Consider the following 16,310-nt stretch of genomic DNA (forward strand, 5'->3'; position numbering starts at 1 on the left):
TGTAGAGCCAAAATCAAGCAAATTCGGCCAAAATGGGAAGAAGCATTCCCATTTTCTACACACTCTTTCTAATGAGCTTAAAAAGACTTGATTCATGTCAAATATATGTATTCATAACTGTCTCAAAAAAGAAATCACAAAAACAAAGCAATTCATAAGGTTTTAAAGTCTTGTAGAACAAAAATCAAGCAAATTCACGCAAAATAGTAAGAAACATTCCCATTTTCTACATTCTGTTTCTAATGAAATTATAAATTCTTGAATCATGTCAAATATACATATTTATAACTGCCTAAGCAAATAAATAACAAAGAAAAAGAAAGTTATAAGGTTTTAAGGTCTTGTAGAGCCAAAATCAAGAAAATTCGGGCAAAATGGGAAGAAACGTTCCTATTTTCTACATGCTCTTTCTAATGAACTTATAAATACTTGGATCATGTCAAATATATGTATTTATAACTCCATAAGAAAATAAATAACAAAAACAAAGCAAGTTAAGAGGTTTTAAGATCTTGTAGAACCAAAATCAAGCAAATTCGGGCAAAATCGGAAAAAGCATTCCCAAATTCTACATGCTCTTTCTAATGAACTTATAATTGTTTGAATCATGTGAAATATATGTATTTATAAATGCATAAGCATAGAAATCACAAAAATAAAGCAAGTTATAAGGTTTTAAGGTGTTGTAGAACCAAAATCAAGCAAATTCGGGCAAAATCGGAAAAAGCGTACCCATTTTAAACATGCTCTTTCTAATGAACTCGAAAAGGCTTGATTCATGTCAAATATATGTCAGAAATCAAAAAAAACAATGCAAGTTATAAGGTTGTAAGGTCTTGTAGGACTAAAATCAAGTAAATTCGGGCAAAATGGTAAGAAGCATTCCCATTTTCTACATGCTCTTTCTAATGAACTTGAAAAGGCTTGATTCATGTAAAATATATGTGTTTATAACTTCCTAAGAAAATAAACCACAAAAATAAAGCATGTCATAAGGTTTTTAGGTCTTGTAGAGCCAAAATCAAGCAAATTCGGCCAAAATGGGAAGAAGCATTCCCATTTTCTACACACTCTTTGTAATGAGCTTGAAAAGGATTGATTCATGTCAAATATATGTATTCATAACTCTCTAAAAAAAGAAATCACAAAAACAAAGCAATTCATAAGGTTTTAAGGTCTTGTAGAACCAAAATGAAGCAAATTCAGGCAAAATAGTAAGAAGCAATCCCATTTTCTACATTCGCTTTCTAATGAAATTATAAATTCTTGAACCATGGCAATATACATATTTATAACTGCCTAAGCAAATATATAACAAAGCAAAAGAAAGTTATAAGGTTTTAAGGTCTTGTAGAACCAAAATCAAGAAAATTCGGGCAAAATGGGAAGAAACGTTCCCATTTTCTAGATGCTTTTTCTAATGAGCTTATAAATACTTGGATCATGTCAAATATATGTATTTATAACTCCATAAGAAAATAAATCACAAAAACAAAGCAAGTTATGAGGTTTTAAGATCTTGTAGAGCCTAAATCAAGCAAATTCGGGCAAAATAGTAAGAAGCATTCCCAAATTCTACATGCTCTTTCTAATGAACTTATAATTGTATGAATCATGTGAAATATATGGATTTATAAATGCATAAGCATAGAAATCACAAAAATAAAGCAAGTTATTAGGTTTTAAGGTCTTGTAGGACTAAAATCAAGCAAATTCGGGCAAAATGGTAAGAAGCATTCCCATTTTCTACATGCTCTTTCTAATGAACTAAAAAAAAAATTGAATAATGTTAAATGTATGTATTTATAATTCCTAATCATAGAAATAACAAAAACAAAGCAAGTTATAAGGTTTTAAGGACTGGTAGAACCGAAATCAAGCAAATTCGATCAAAATAGGAAGAAGCACCCATTTTTTACATGCTCTTTCTATTGAACTTGAAAAGGCTTTATTCATGTCAAATATATGTATTTGTAACTTCTTAACAACAGAAATCACAAAAACAAAGGATGTTATAAGGTTGAATAATGGGAAAAAGCGTTCCCATTTTCTACATGCTCTTTCTAATGAACTTATAAAGGTTGAATAATGTCAAATATATGTATTTGTAACTTCCTATGCATAGAAATCAATAAGACAAAGCAATTTATAAGGTTTTAAGGACTGGTAGAACCGAAATCAAGCAAATTCGGGCAAAATGAGAAGAATCGTTCCCATTTTCTACATGCTCTTTCTAATGAACTTGAAAAGCTTGATTCATGTCAAATATATGTATCAATAACTTCCTAAGAAAATAAATCACAAAAATAAAGCATGTCATAAGGTTTTAAGGTCTTGTAGTGCCAAAATCAAGCAAATTCGGCCAAAATGGGAAGAAGTATTCCCATTTTCTACATGCTCTTTCTAATGAACTTGAAAAGGCTTGATTCATGTCAAATATATGTATATATAACTTCCTAACAAAATAAATCACAAAAAAAAAGCATGTTATAAGGTTTTAAGGTCTTGTAGGACTAAAATCAAGCAAATTCGGGCAAAATGGTAAGAAGCATTTCCATTTTCTACATGCTCTTTCTAATGAACTAAAAACAACTTGAATAATGTTAAATGTATGTATTTATAATTCCTAATCATAGAAATGACAAAAACAAAGCAAGTTATAAGGTTTTAAGGACTGGTAGAACTGAAATTAAGCAAATTCGAGCAAAATAGGAAGAAGGACACATTTTTTACATGCTCTTTCTAATGAACTTGAAAAGGCTTGATTCATGTTAAATATATGTATTTATAACTTCCTAACAAAAGAAATCACAAAAAAAAGGATGTTATAAGGTTTTAAGGTCATGTAGAACCTAAATAAACCAAATTCGGCCCAAATTGTAAAAAGCGTTCCCATTTTCTACATGCTCTTTCTAATGAACTTATAAAGGGTTGAATCATTTCAAATATATTTATTAGTAACTGCCTAAGCATAGAAATCACTAAGACAAAGCAAGTTATAAGGATTTAAGTTCTAGTAGAACCGAAATCAAGCAAATTCAGGCAAAATCGGAAGAAGCGTTCACATTTTCTACATGCTCTTTCTAATGAACTTGAAAAGGCTTGATTCATGTCAAATATATTTATTTATAACTTCCCAAGAAAAGAAATCACAAAAACAAGGCATGTTATAAGGTTTTAAGGTCTTGTAGAAACAAAATTAAGCAAATTCGGCCCAAATGGGAAGATGCGTTCCCATTTTCTACATGCTCTTTATAATGAACTTATAAAGGCTTGAATCATGTGAAATATATGTATTTGTAACTGCCTAAGCATATAAATCACTATGACAAAGCAAGTTATAAGGTTTTAAGGTCTGGTAGAACCGAAATCAAGCAAATTCGGGCAAAATGAGAAGAAGCGTTACCATTTTCTACATGCTCTTTCTAATGAACTTGAAAAGGCTTGATTCATGTCAAATATAAGTATTTATAACTTGCTAAGAAAATAAATCACAAAAATAAAGCATGTCATAAGGTTTTAAGGTGTTGTAGAGCCAAAATCAAGCAAATTCGGCCAAAATGGGAAGAATCATTCCCATTTTCTACATACTCTTTCTAATGAGCTTGAAAAGGCTTGATTCATGTCAAATATATGTATTCACAACTGTCTCAAAAAAGAAATCACAAAAACAAAGCATTTCATAAGGTTTTAAGTTCTTGTAGAACCAAAATCAAGCAAATTCGGGCAAAATAGTAAGAAGCATTCCCATTTTCTACATTCGCTTTATAATGAAATTATAAATTATTGAATCATGTAAAATATACATATTTATAACTGCCTAAGCAAATAAATAACAAAGCACATATTTATAACTGCCTAAGCAAATAAATAACAAAGCAAAAGAAAGTTAAAAGGTTTTAAGGTCTTGTAGAATCAAAAATCAAGAAAACTCGGGCAAAATGGGAAGAAACGTTCCGATTTTCTACATGCTCTTTTTAATGAACTTATAAATTCTTGGATCATGTAAAATATATGTATTTATAACTCCATAAGAAAATAAATCACATAAACAAAGCAAGTTATGAGGTTTTAAGATCTTGTAGAACCTAAATCAAGCAAATTCGGGCAAAATAGTAAGAAGCATTCCCAAATTCTACATGCTCTTTCTAATGAACTTATAATTGTTTGAATCATGTGAAAGATATGTATTTATGAATACTTAAGCATAGAAATCACAAAAATAAAGCAAGTTATAAGGTTTTAAGGTCTTGTAGAACTAAAATCAAGCAAATTCGGGCAAAATAGTAAGAAGCATTCCCGTTTTCTACATGCTCTTTTTAATAAAATTAAAAAGGCTTGATTCATGTCAAATATATGTATTTTTAACTTCCTAACAAAACAAATCACAAAAAAAAAGCAAGTTATAAAGTTTTAAGGTCTTGTAAAAGCAAAATCAAGCAAATTCGGGCAAAATAATAAGAAGCCTTTCCATTTTCTACATGCTCTTTGGAATGAACTTATAAATTCTTGAATCATATCAAATATATGTATTTATTATTTTCTAAGCTTATAAATCACAAAAACAAAGCAAGTTATAAGGTTTTAAGGTGTTATAGAACCAAAATCAACTAAATTCGGGCAAAATCGGAAAAAGCGTACCCATTTTCAACATGCTCTTTCTAATGAACTCGAAAAGGCTTGATTTATGTCAAATATATGTGAGAAATCAAAAAAACAAAGCATGTTATAAGGTTTTAAGGTCTTGTAGGACTAAAATCAAGCAAATTCGGGCAAAGTGGTAAGAAGCATTCCCATTTTCTACATGTTCTTTCTAATGAACTAAAAAAAAACTTGAATAATGTTAAATGCATGTATTTATAATTACTAATCATAGTAATAATAAAAACAAAGCAAGTCATAATGTTTTAAGGACTGGTAGAACCCAAATCAAGCAAATTCGAGCAAAATAGGAAGAAGCACCCATTTTTTACATGCTCTTTCTAATGAACTTGAAAAGGCTTTATTCATGTCAAATATATGTATTTGTAACTTCTTAACAAAAGAAATCACAACAACAAAGGATGTTATAAGGTTTTCAGGTCTTGTAGAACCAAAATCGACCAAATTCGGCCCAAATGGGAAAAAACGTTCCCATTTTCTACATGCTCTTTCTAATGAACTTATAAAGGTTTAATAATGTCAAATATATGTATTTGTAACTTCTTATGCATAGAAATCACTAAGACAAAGCAAGTTATAAGATTTTAAGGACTGGTAGAACCGAAATCAAGCAAATTCGGGCAAAATGAGAAGAAGCGTTCCCATTTTCTACATGCTCTTTTTAATGAACTTGAAAAGCTTGATTCATGTAAAATATATGTATTAGTAACTTCCTAAGAAAATAAATCACAAAAATAAAGCATGTAATAAGGTTTTAAGGTCTTGTAGAGCCAAAATCAAGCAAATTCGGCCAAAATAGGAAGAAGTATTTCCCATTTTCTACATGCTCTTTCTAATGAACTTGAAAAGGTTTGATTCATGTCAAATATATGTATTTATAACTGCCTTAAAAAATAAATCTCAAAAACAAAGCAAGTTATAAGGTTTTAATGTCTTGTAGAAACAAAAACAAGCAAATTCAGGCAAAATAGTTTGAAGCATTCCCATTTTCTACATGTTGTTTCTAATGAACTAAAAAAAACTTGAATAATGTTAAATATATGTATTTATAATTCCTAATCCTAGAAATAACAAAAACAAAGCAAATTATAAGGTTTTAAGGATTGGTAGAACCAAAATCAAGCAAATTCGAGCAAAATAGGAAGAAGCACCCATTTTTCACATGCTCTTTCTAATGAACTTGAAAAGGCTTGGTTCATGTCAAATATATGTATTTATAACTTCCTAACAAAATAAATCACAAAAACAAAGGATGTTATGAGGCTTTAATGTCTTGTAGAACCAAAATCAACCAAATTCGGCCCAAATGGTAAAAAGTATATTTTCTACATGCTCTTTCTAATGAACTTGAAAAGGCTTGATTCATGTCAAATATATGTATATATAACTTCCTAACAAAATAAATCACAAAAACAAAGCAAGTTATAAGGTTTTAAGGTCTTGTAGGACTAAAATCAAGCAAATTCGGGCAAAATGGTAAGAAGCATTTCCATTTTCTACATGCTCTTTCTAATGAACTAAAAAAAACTTGAATAATGTTAAATGTATGTATTTATAATTCCTAATCATAGAAATGACAAAAACAAAGCAAGTTATAAGGTTTTAAGGTCTAGTAGAACCGAAATCAAGCAAATTCGGGCAAAATGGGATGAAGCCTTCCCATTTTCTTCATGCTCTTTCTAATGAACTTGAAAAGGCTTGATTCATGTCAAATATATTTATTTATAACTTCCTAAGAAAAGAAATCACAAAAACAAATCATGTTATAAGATTTAAAGCTCTGGTAGAACCAAAATCAAGCAAATTCGGGGAAAATGAGAAGAAGCGTTCCCATTTTCTACATGCTCTTTCTAATGAATTTGAAAAGGCTTGATTCATGTCAAATATATGTATTTATAAATTCCTAAGAAAATAAATCACAAAAACAAAGCATGTCATAAGGTTTTAAGGTCTTGTAAAGCCAAAATCAAGCAAATTCGATCATAATGGGAAGAAGCATTCCCATTTTCTACATGCTCTTTCTAATGAACTTGAAAAGGCTCGAGTCATGTGAAATATATGTATTCATAACTTCATCACAAAAGAAATCACAAAAACAAAGCAATTCATAAGGTTTTAAGGTCTTGTAGAACCAACATCAAGCAAATTCGGGCAAAATAGTAAGAAGTATTCCCATTTTTTACAACGCTTTTTGAACCAAATGAAAGTCAAATGCATTCAACAAAGATTATTAAGTCAAATGAAAGTCAAACTCATTCAAACAAAGCTTTTTAAATCAAACAAATTCAAATGCATTAAACAAAGATTTTTAACTCAAAAAAAAGTCAAACACATTCAAACAAAGCTTTTTAAATCAAATGAAAGTCAAATGCATTCAGCAAGGATAATTGAGTCAAATGAAAGTCAAACACAATCAAACAATGCTTTTTTAATCAAATGAAAGTAAAACACATTCAAGCAATGCTTTTTGAATCAAATGAAAGTCAAATGCATTCAATAAAGCTAATTGAGTCAAATGAAAGTCAAACACATTCAAACAAAGATTTTTGAATCAAATCAAAGTCAAATGCATTTATCATAGTTAATTGAGTCAAATGAAAGTCAAACACATTCAAACAATGCTTTTTTAATCAAATGAAAGTCAAATGCATTTAACAAAGCTAATTAAGTAAAATGAAAGTCACACTCATTCAACAAAGCTTTTTGAAACAAATGAAAGTCAAACGCATTCAAACAAAGCTTTAAAAACCAAGTGAAAGACAAACACATTCAAACAAAGCTGTTTGAATCAAATGAAAGTCAAATGCATTCAACAAAGCGAATTGAGTCAAATGAAAGTCTAAAACATTCTAACAATGCTTTTTGAATTAAATGAAAGTTAAATGCATTCAACAAAGATAATTGACTCAAATGAAAATCAAACACATTCATACAAAGCTTTTTGAATCAAATGAATGTCAAACACATTCAAACAAAGCTTTTTGAATCAAATGAAAGTTAAATTCATTTAACAAAGCTAATTGAGTCAAATGAAAGTCAAACACATTCAAACAAAGCTTTTTGAATCAAATGAAAGTCAAATGCATTCAACAAAGCCAATTGAGTTAATTGAAAGTCAAACACATTCAAACAAAGCTTTTTGCATCAAATAAAAGTAAAATGCATTCAACAAAGCTTATTGAGTCAAAAGAAAGTTAAACACATTCAAACAAAGCTTTTTGAATTAAATGAAAGTGAAATGCAATTAACAAAGCTTATTAAGTCAAATGAAAGTCAAACACATTCATTCAAATCTAATTGAGTCAAATGAAAGTCAAATGCATTCTACAAAGGTAATTGAGTCAAATGAAAGTCAAACACATTCAAAAAAACCTTTTTGAATCAAATGAAAGTCAAATGCATTCAACAAAACTAATTGAGTCAAATTAAAGTCAAACACATTTAAACAAAGCTTTTTAAATCAAATGAAAATCAAACGCATTCATCAAAGCTAATTGAATCAAATGAAAGTCAAACATTCAAATAAAGCTTTTTGAATCAAATGAAAGTCAAATGCATTCAGCAAAGTTAATTGAGTCAAATGAAAGTCAAACACATTCAAACAATACTTTTTTAATCAAATGAAAGTCAAATGCATTCAACAAAGCTAATTGAGTAAAATGAAAGTCAAACTCATTCAACAAAGCTTTTTGAACCAAATGAAAGTCAAACACATTCAAACATAGCTTTTGAAATCAAATGAAAGTCAAATGCATTTAACAAATCTAATTGAGTAAAATGAAAGTCAAACTCATTCAACAAAGCTTTTTGAACCAAATGAAAGTCAAACACATTCAAACAAAGCTTTTAAAATCAAATGAAATTCAAATGCATTCAACGAAGCTAATTGAGTCAAATGAAAGTCAAACACATTCATAAAAAGCTTTTTGAATCAATTGAAAGTCCAATGCATTCAACAAAGCTAATTGAGTCAAGTGAAATTCAAACTCATTCAACAAAGCTTTTTTTAATCAAATGAACGTCAAACAAATTAAAACAAAGCTTTTTGAATCAAATGAAAGTTAAATTCATTCAAAAAATTTAATTGAGTCAAATGAAAGTCAAACACATTCGAATAAAGCTTTTTGAAACAAATGAAAGTCAAATGCATTCAACAAAGCTAATTGAGTCAAATGGAAGTCAGACGCATTCAAATAATGCTTTTTGAATTAAATGAAAGTAATATGCATTCAACAAAGCTAGTTGAGTCAAAATAAAGTCAAACACATTCAAACTAAGCTTTTTGAATTAAATGAAAGTGAAATGCAATTAACAAAACTATTTGAGTCAAATGAGAGTCAAACACATTCATACGAAGCTTATTGAGTCAAATGAAAGTCAAACACATTCAAACAATGCTTTTTGAATCAAATGAAAGGCAAATGCATTTAACAAAGCTAATTGAGTCAAATGAAAGTCCAACACATTCAAATAAAGCTTTTTAAATAAAAGGAAAGTCAAATGGATTCAACAAAGCTAATTGAGTCAAATGAAAGTCAAACACATTCAAACAATGCTTTTTGAATAAAATGAAAGTAAAATGCATTCAACAAACCTAATTGAGTCAAATGAAAGTCAAACACATTCAAACGAAGCTTTTTGAATTGAATGAAAGTGAAATGCAATTAACAAAGCTAATTGAGTCAAATGAAAGTCAAACACATTCATACAAAGCCTTTTGAATCAAATGAAAGTCAAATGCATTCTACAAAGATAGTTGAGTCAAATGAAAGTCATACACATTCAAACAAAGCTTTTTGAATCAAATAAGAGCCAAATGCATTCAACAAACCTTTTTGACTCAAATGAAAGTCAAACACATTCAAACAAAGATTTTCGAATCAAATGAGAGTCAAATGCATTCAATAAAGATAATTAAGTAAAATTAAAGTCAAACTGATGGGAAGGAGAACGGTAGGTCGTTGGGCTACCACCCCACCCAATCAAACAAAATTTGTAACTTAACAAACCCCTATTTAGCGTAGTGGTAAGTCAAGGTCGAACCCAAAGGAATGGAGGTCGAATGCACAATGCCTAAGTCAAGCTATTTCGAAGTCAAGTAAAAGGGGTTTATGAAGGAAACTAGAGCTAGAGCTAAATGATGCAAGAACTTTTATGAAATCAATCTAAAGACACTAGGGCAATGGATCCACATGTAATTGTAATGGAAAATGGTAATTTGGGAGGTCAAACCGACTAAGTCAAGTGATATGAAGGAAGATCAACATGTATCCAAAAGAGCATACTAAGATAGTTCACCTAGAGGTCTAACTAGCGTCAACTACGCTAAACACTACCTAGGGAACGTCACAAAGCACCTCAATCGTGAAATTGCAAGTTACTAATCAATGGTCCGTATCATAGCAAGCTCACAATGCAATCTAGTGCAATAATCAAAGATGGCCAAACCTCAATTAATCACACACATGCACATGATTTATCAACCAAATTTAATCATATCATCAACTCCATCAATTATCCCCAAATTACTCTAATCCATTATTCAAACATGCTTCACCATTTCCCTAGCCAGGAAACTACTCACTAGCCATAGGAATCAAGATCAAAACTACAACAATCATCAATTTCATCATCAACATAATTGAAATCAAAGATTAAACCAACAATCAATCAAAATCAATCAAAATTCAATTAAACTACAATCAATCATCAATAACATGGAAAACAAATGAAATCAACTAGAATCAAACTTGTATTGAAATCAAGAAGAAGATCCTTACAAAACTTTGATCTAAAGATCAAATACAATGAGGAATTCTTGAGCAATCACCAAAAATCATGAGTTTCTCTCTCTAAAGTTCTTGAGTTTCTCTCTCTAAAATTCTCCCAAAACTAACTATCCAAAATCAATCTAAAAACTTCTTTCTAAAAATAGGTAGAAATAACTATATATACAAAGAGGAGGTCGGTATTGACGCCCAAAAATAGACCCTCGTAGGTGCGGGCGCATGGAGGAGAGAGAGTGGCGCGCACGGGAAACACTCCCAAATTGGTGCGCCCGCACGCACCAGGTGTGCGGCCGCACCCGACCAATGTGCGGCCGCACACTCCCTTGGTGCGCCCGCACCTGGCTGGGTCTTTCCCCCTTCTTCTCTTCGTCCTAGCTCAAGCGGTGCACACATCCTAGATGATGATGATGGAGGACAAAGTAGGCAGAAACTTTCTTGAATTTCTTGAAAAGTATAAGCCATAAGAAGGCATATACAAAGCCTTGAAGCTTGCCTCTTGGATCCACCCTTGACTTGAAGCTTCTTGCACCATCTCTAGGCATGAAAACAATGAAAGCTCATAAAGAGGAAACTCGGGAATTCTTGGACAATCAATTACCACCTACAAATAAATGATAAAAAGCAAGTAAAAGAGAAAAATAACAAGTAAACTAGAAAAGGCATGAAATAGAGAAACTAACTACAAAAAGCATAAAATGAAGAAAACAAGAATAAAACTAAGGAAAACTAAAGAAAAGAGAGATAAAATGAAATAGAAATCATCCAAAAAGGAACCAAATGAGTGCCATAAATGTCACTCATCACAAACACATTAAAAAAAGCTTTTTGTATCAAATGAAAGACAAATGCATTCAACAAAGATAATTGAGTCAAATGAAAGTCAAATGCATTTAACAAAGCTTTTGGACTCAAATGAAAGTCAAACACATTCAAACAAAGCTTTTTGAATCAAATGAAAGTCAATTGCATTTAACAAAGATAATTGAGTCAAATGAAAGCCAAACACATTCAAACAAAGCTTTTTGAATCAAATGAAAGTCAAATGCATTCAACAAAGATAATTGAGTCAAATGAAAGTCTAACACATTCAAACAAAGCTTTTTGAATCAAATGAAAGTCAAATGCATTCAACAAAGCTTTTTGACTCAAATGAAAGTCAAACACATTCAAACAAAGCTTTTTCAATCAAATGAGAGTCAAATGCATTCATAAAGATAATTGAGTCAAAAGAAAGTCAAACACATTCATACAAAGCTTTTTGAATCAAATGAAATTCAAATGCATTCAACAAAGATAATTAAGCCAAATGAAAGTCAAACACATTCAAACAATTTTTTTGAATCAAATGAAAGGCAAATGCATTCAACAAAGCTAATTAAGTTAAATGAAAGTCAAACATATTCAAACAAAGCTTTTCGAATCAAATGAAAGAAAAATGCATTCAACAAAGCTAATTGAGTCAAATAAAAATCAAACACATTCAAACAAAGCTTTTTTAATTAAATGAAAGTGAAATGCAATGAACAAAGCTAATTGAGTCAAAAGAAAGTCAAACACATCAAAACAAAGTTTTTTGAGTCAAATGAAAGTCAAATGCATTCAACAAAAGCTTTTTGACTCAAACGAAAGTCAAACATATTCAAGAAAAGCTTTTTCAATCAAATGAAAATCAAATGCATTCAATAAAGATGATTGGGTCAAATGAAAGTTAAACACATTCATACAAACATTTTTGAATAAAATGAAAGTCAAACGCATTCAACAAAGATAAATGAGTCAAATGAATGTCAAACACATTTAAACAAAGCTTTTTGAATCAAATGAAAGTCAAATGCATTCAACAAAGCTAATTGTATCAAATGAAAGTCAAACACATGCAAACAAAGCTTTTAGAATAAAATGAAAGTCAAATGCATTCAGCAAAGATAATTGAGTCAAATGAAAGTCAAACACATTCAAACAAAGGTTTTTGAATCAAATGAAAGTCAAATGCATTAAAAAAAGCTTTTTGACTCAAATGAAAGGCAAACATATTCAAACAAAGCGTTTTGAATCAAATGAAAGTTAAATGCATTCAATAAAGATAATTGAGTCAAATGAAAGTCAAACACATTCAAAAAAAGATTTTAGAATAAAATGAAAGTCAAATGCATTCAACAAAGATAATTGAGTCAAATGAAAGTCTAACACATTCAAACAAAGCTTTTTGAATCAAATGAAAGTCAAATGCATTCAAAAAAGTATTTTGACTCAAATGACAGTCAAACACATTCAAAAAATTCTTTTTGAATCAAATGAAAGTCAAATGCATTCAACAAAGATAATTGAGTCAAAAGAAAGTCAAACACATTCATACAAAGCTAATTGAGTCAAATGAAAATCAAATGCATTATACAAAGCTAATTGAGTCCAATGAAAGTCAAACACATTCAAACAATGCTTTTTGAATCAAATTAAAGTCAAATGCATTCAACAAAGCTAACTGAGTCAAATGAAAGTCAAACACATTCAAACAAAGCTTTTTGTATCAAATGAAAGTGAAATGCATTCAACAACGCTAATTGAGTCAAATGAAAGTCAAACACATTTAAACAATGCTTTTTGAATCAAATGAAAGTAGAACACATTCATACAAAGCTTTTTGAATCAAGTGAATGTCAAACAAAGCATGTTTTAAGGTCTTGTAGAACCAAAATCAAGCAATTTCAGCCCAAATGGGAAGAAGCGTTCCCATTTTCTACATGCTCTTTCTAATGAACTTATAAAGGCTTGTATCATGTCAAATATATGAATTTGTAGCTGCCTAAGCATAGAAATCACTAAGACAAAGCAAGTTATAAGGTTTTAAGGTCTGGTAGAACCGAAATCAAGCAAATTCGGGCAAAATGAGAAGAAGCGTTCCTATTTTCTACATGCTCTTTCTAATGAACTTGAAAATGCTTGATTCATGTCAAACATATGTATTTATAACTTCCTAAGAAAGTAAATCACAAAAAAAAAGCATGTTATAACGTTTTAAGGTCTTGTAGAGCCAAAATCAAGCAAATTTGGCCAAAATAGGAAGAACCATTCCCATTTTCTACATGCTCTTTCTAATGAGCTTGAAAAAGCTTGAGTCATGTCAAATATATAAAATCATAACTTCCTCAAAAAATAAATCACAAAAACAAAGCAATTCATAAGTTTTAAGGTCTTGTAGAACCAAAATCAAGCAAATTCGGGCAAAATAATAATAAGCATTCCCATCTTCTACATGCTCTTTCTAATGAAATTATAAATTCTTGAATCATGTCAAATATACATATTTATAATTGCCTAAGAAAATAAATTACAAAGCAAGAGCAAGTTATAAGGTCTTAAGGTCTTGTAGAACCAAAATCAAGCAAAGTTGGGCAAAATAGGAAAAAACGTTCCCATTTTCCACATGCTCTTTCTAATGAACTTATAAATTCTTGGATCATGTCAAATATATGTATTTATAAATCTATAAGAAAATAAATCACAAAAACAAAGCAAGTTATGAGGTTTTAAGGTCTTGTAGAACCAAAATCAAGCAAATTCGGGCAAAATAGTAATAAGCATTCCCAAATTCTACACGCTCTTTCTAATGAACTTATAATTGTTTGAATAATGTGAAATATATGTATTTATAAATGCATAAGCATAGAAATCACAAAAACAAAGCTAGTTATAAGGTTTTAAGATCTTGTAAAACTGAAATCAAGCAAATTCGGGTAAAATAGTAAGAAGCATTTCCTCTTTCTACATGCTCTTTTTAATAAACTTGAACAGGCTTGATTCATGTCAAATATATGTATTTATAACTTTCTAACAAAATAAATCACAAAAAAAAAGCAAGTTATAAGGTTTTAAGGTCTTGTAGAACAAAAATCAAGCAAATTCGGGCAAAATAGTAAGAAGCCTTTCCATTTTCTACATGCTCTTTCTAATGAACTTATAAATTCTTGAATCATATCAAATATATGGATTGATAATTTTATAAGCATATAAATCACAAAAACAAAGCAATTTATAAGGTTTTAAGGTGTTGTAGAACCAAAATCAAGCAAATTCGGGCAAAATGGGAAAAAGCGTACCCATTTTCAACAGGTTCTTTCTAATTAACTTGAAAAGACTTGATTTATGTCAAATATATGTGTTTATAACTGTCTAACAAAAGAAATCACAAAAACAAAGCAAGTTATAAAGTTTTAAGGTCTTGTAGAACCAAAATCTAGCAAATTCGGGCAAAATAGTAAGAAGCATTCCCATTTTCTACATGCTCTTTCTAATGAACTAAAAAAAACTTGAGTAATGTTAAATATATATGTATTTATAATTCCTAATCATAGAAATAACAAAAACAAAGCAAGTTTAAAGGTTTTAAGGACTGGTAGAACCGAAATCAAACAAATTCGAGCAAAATAGGAAGAAGCACCCATTTTTTACATGCTCTTTCTAATGAACTTGAAAAGGCTTGATTCATGTTAAATATATGTAATTATAACTTTCAAACAAAAGAAATCACAAAAACAAAGGATGTTATAACGTTTTAAGGTCTTGTAGAACCAAAATCAACCAAATTCAGCCCAAATGGTAAAAAGCGTTCCCATTTTCTACGTGCTCTTTCTAATGAACTTATAAAGGCTTGAATCATGTCAATTATATGTATTAGTAACTGCCTAAACATAGAAATCACTAAGACAAAGCAAGTAATAAGGTTTTAATGTCTAGTAGAACCGAAATCAAGCAAATTCGGGCAAAATGAGAAGAAGCATTCCCAATTTCTACATGCTCTTTCTAATGAACTTGAAAAGGCTTGATTCATGTCAAATATATGTATTTGTAACCTTCTAAGAAAGGAAATCACAAAAACAAAGCATGTTATAATGTTTTAAGGTCTTGTAGAACCAAAATCAAACAAATTCGGCCCAAATGGGAAGAAACGTTCCCATTTTCTACATGCTCTTTCTAATGAACTTATAAAGGCTTGAATCATGTCAAATATATGTATTTAGAGTTGCCTAACCATAGAAATCACTACGAAAAAGTAAGTTATAAGGTTTTAAGGTCTGGTAGAACCGAAATCAAGCAAAATTCGGGCAAAATGAGAAGAAGCGTTCCCATTCTACATGCTCTTTCTAATGAACTTGAAAAGGCTTGATTCATGTCAAACATATGTATTTATAACTTCCTAAGAAAATAAATCACAAAAAAAAAGTATGTCATAACGTTTTAAGGTCTTGTAGAGCCAAAATCAAGCAAATTTGGCCAAAATAGGAAGAACCATTCCCATTTTCTACATGCTCTTTCTAATGAGCTTGAAAAAGCTTGAGTCATGTCAAATATATAAATTCATAACTTCCTCACAAAATAAATCACAAAAACAAATCAATTCATAAGTTTTAAGGTCTTGTAGAACCAAAATCAAGCAAATTCGGGCAAAATAGTAATAAGCATTCCCATCTTCTACATGCTCTTTCTAATGAAATTATAAATTCTTGAATCATGTCAAATATACATATTTATAATTGCCTAAGCAAATAAATTACAAAGCAAGAGCAAGTTATAAGGTCATAAGGTCTTGTAGAACCAAAATCAAGCAAAGTTGGGCTAAATGGGAAAAAACGTTCCCATTTTCCACATGCTCTTTCTAATGAACTTATAAATGCTTGGATCATGTAAAATATATGTATTTATAAATATATAAGAAAATAAATCACAAAAACAAAGCAAGTTATGAGGTTTTAAGGTCTTGTAGAACCAAAATCAAGCAAATTCGGGCAAAATAGTAATAAGCATTCCCAAATTCTACATGCTCTTTCTAATAAACTTATAATTGTTTGAATCATGTGAAAT

Source organism: Chenopodium album, chromosome 24, assembly GCF_948465745.1.
Source record: "Chenopodium album chromosome 24, dcCheAlbu1.1, whole genome shotgun sequence".
Taxonomy (NCBI): domain Eukaryota; kingdom Viridiplantae; phylum Streptophyta; class Magnoliopsida; order Caryophyllales; family Amaranthaceae; genus Chenopodium; species Chenopodium album.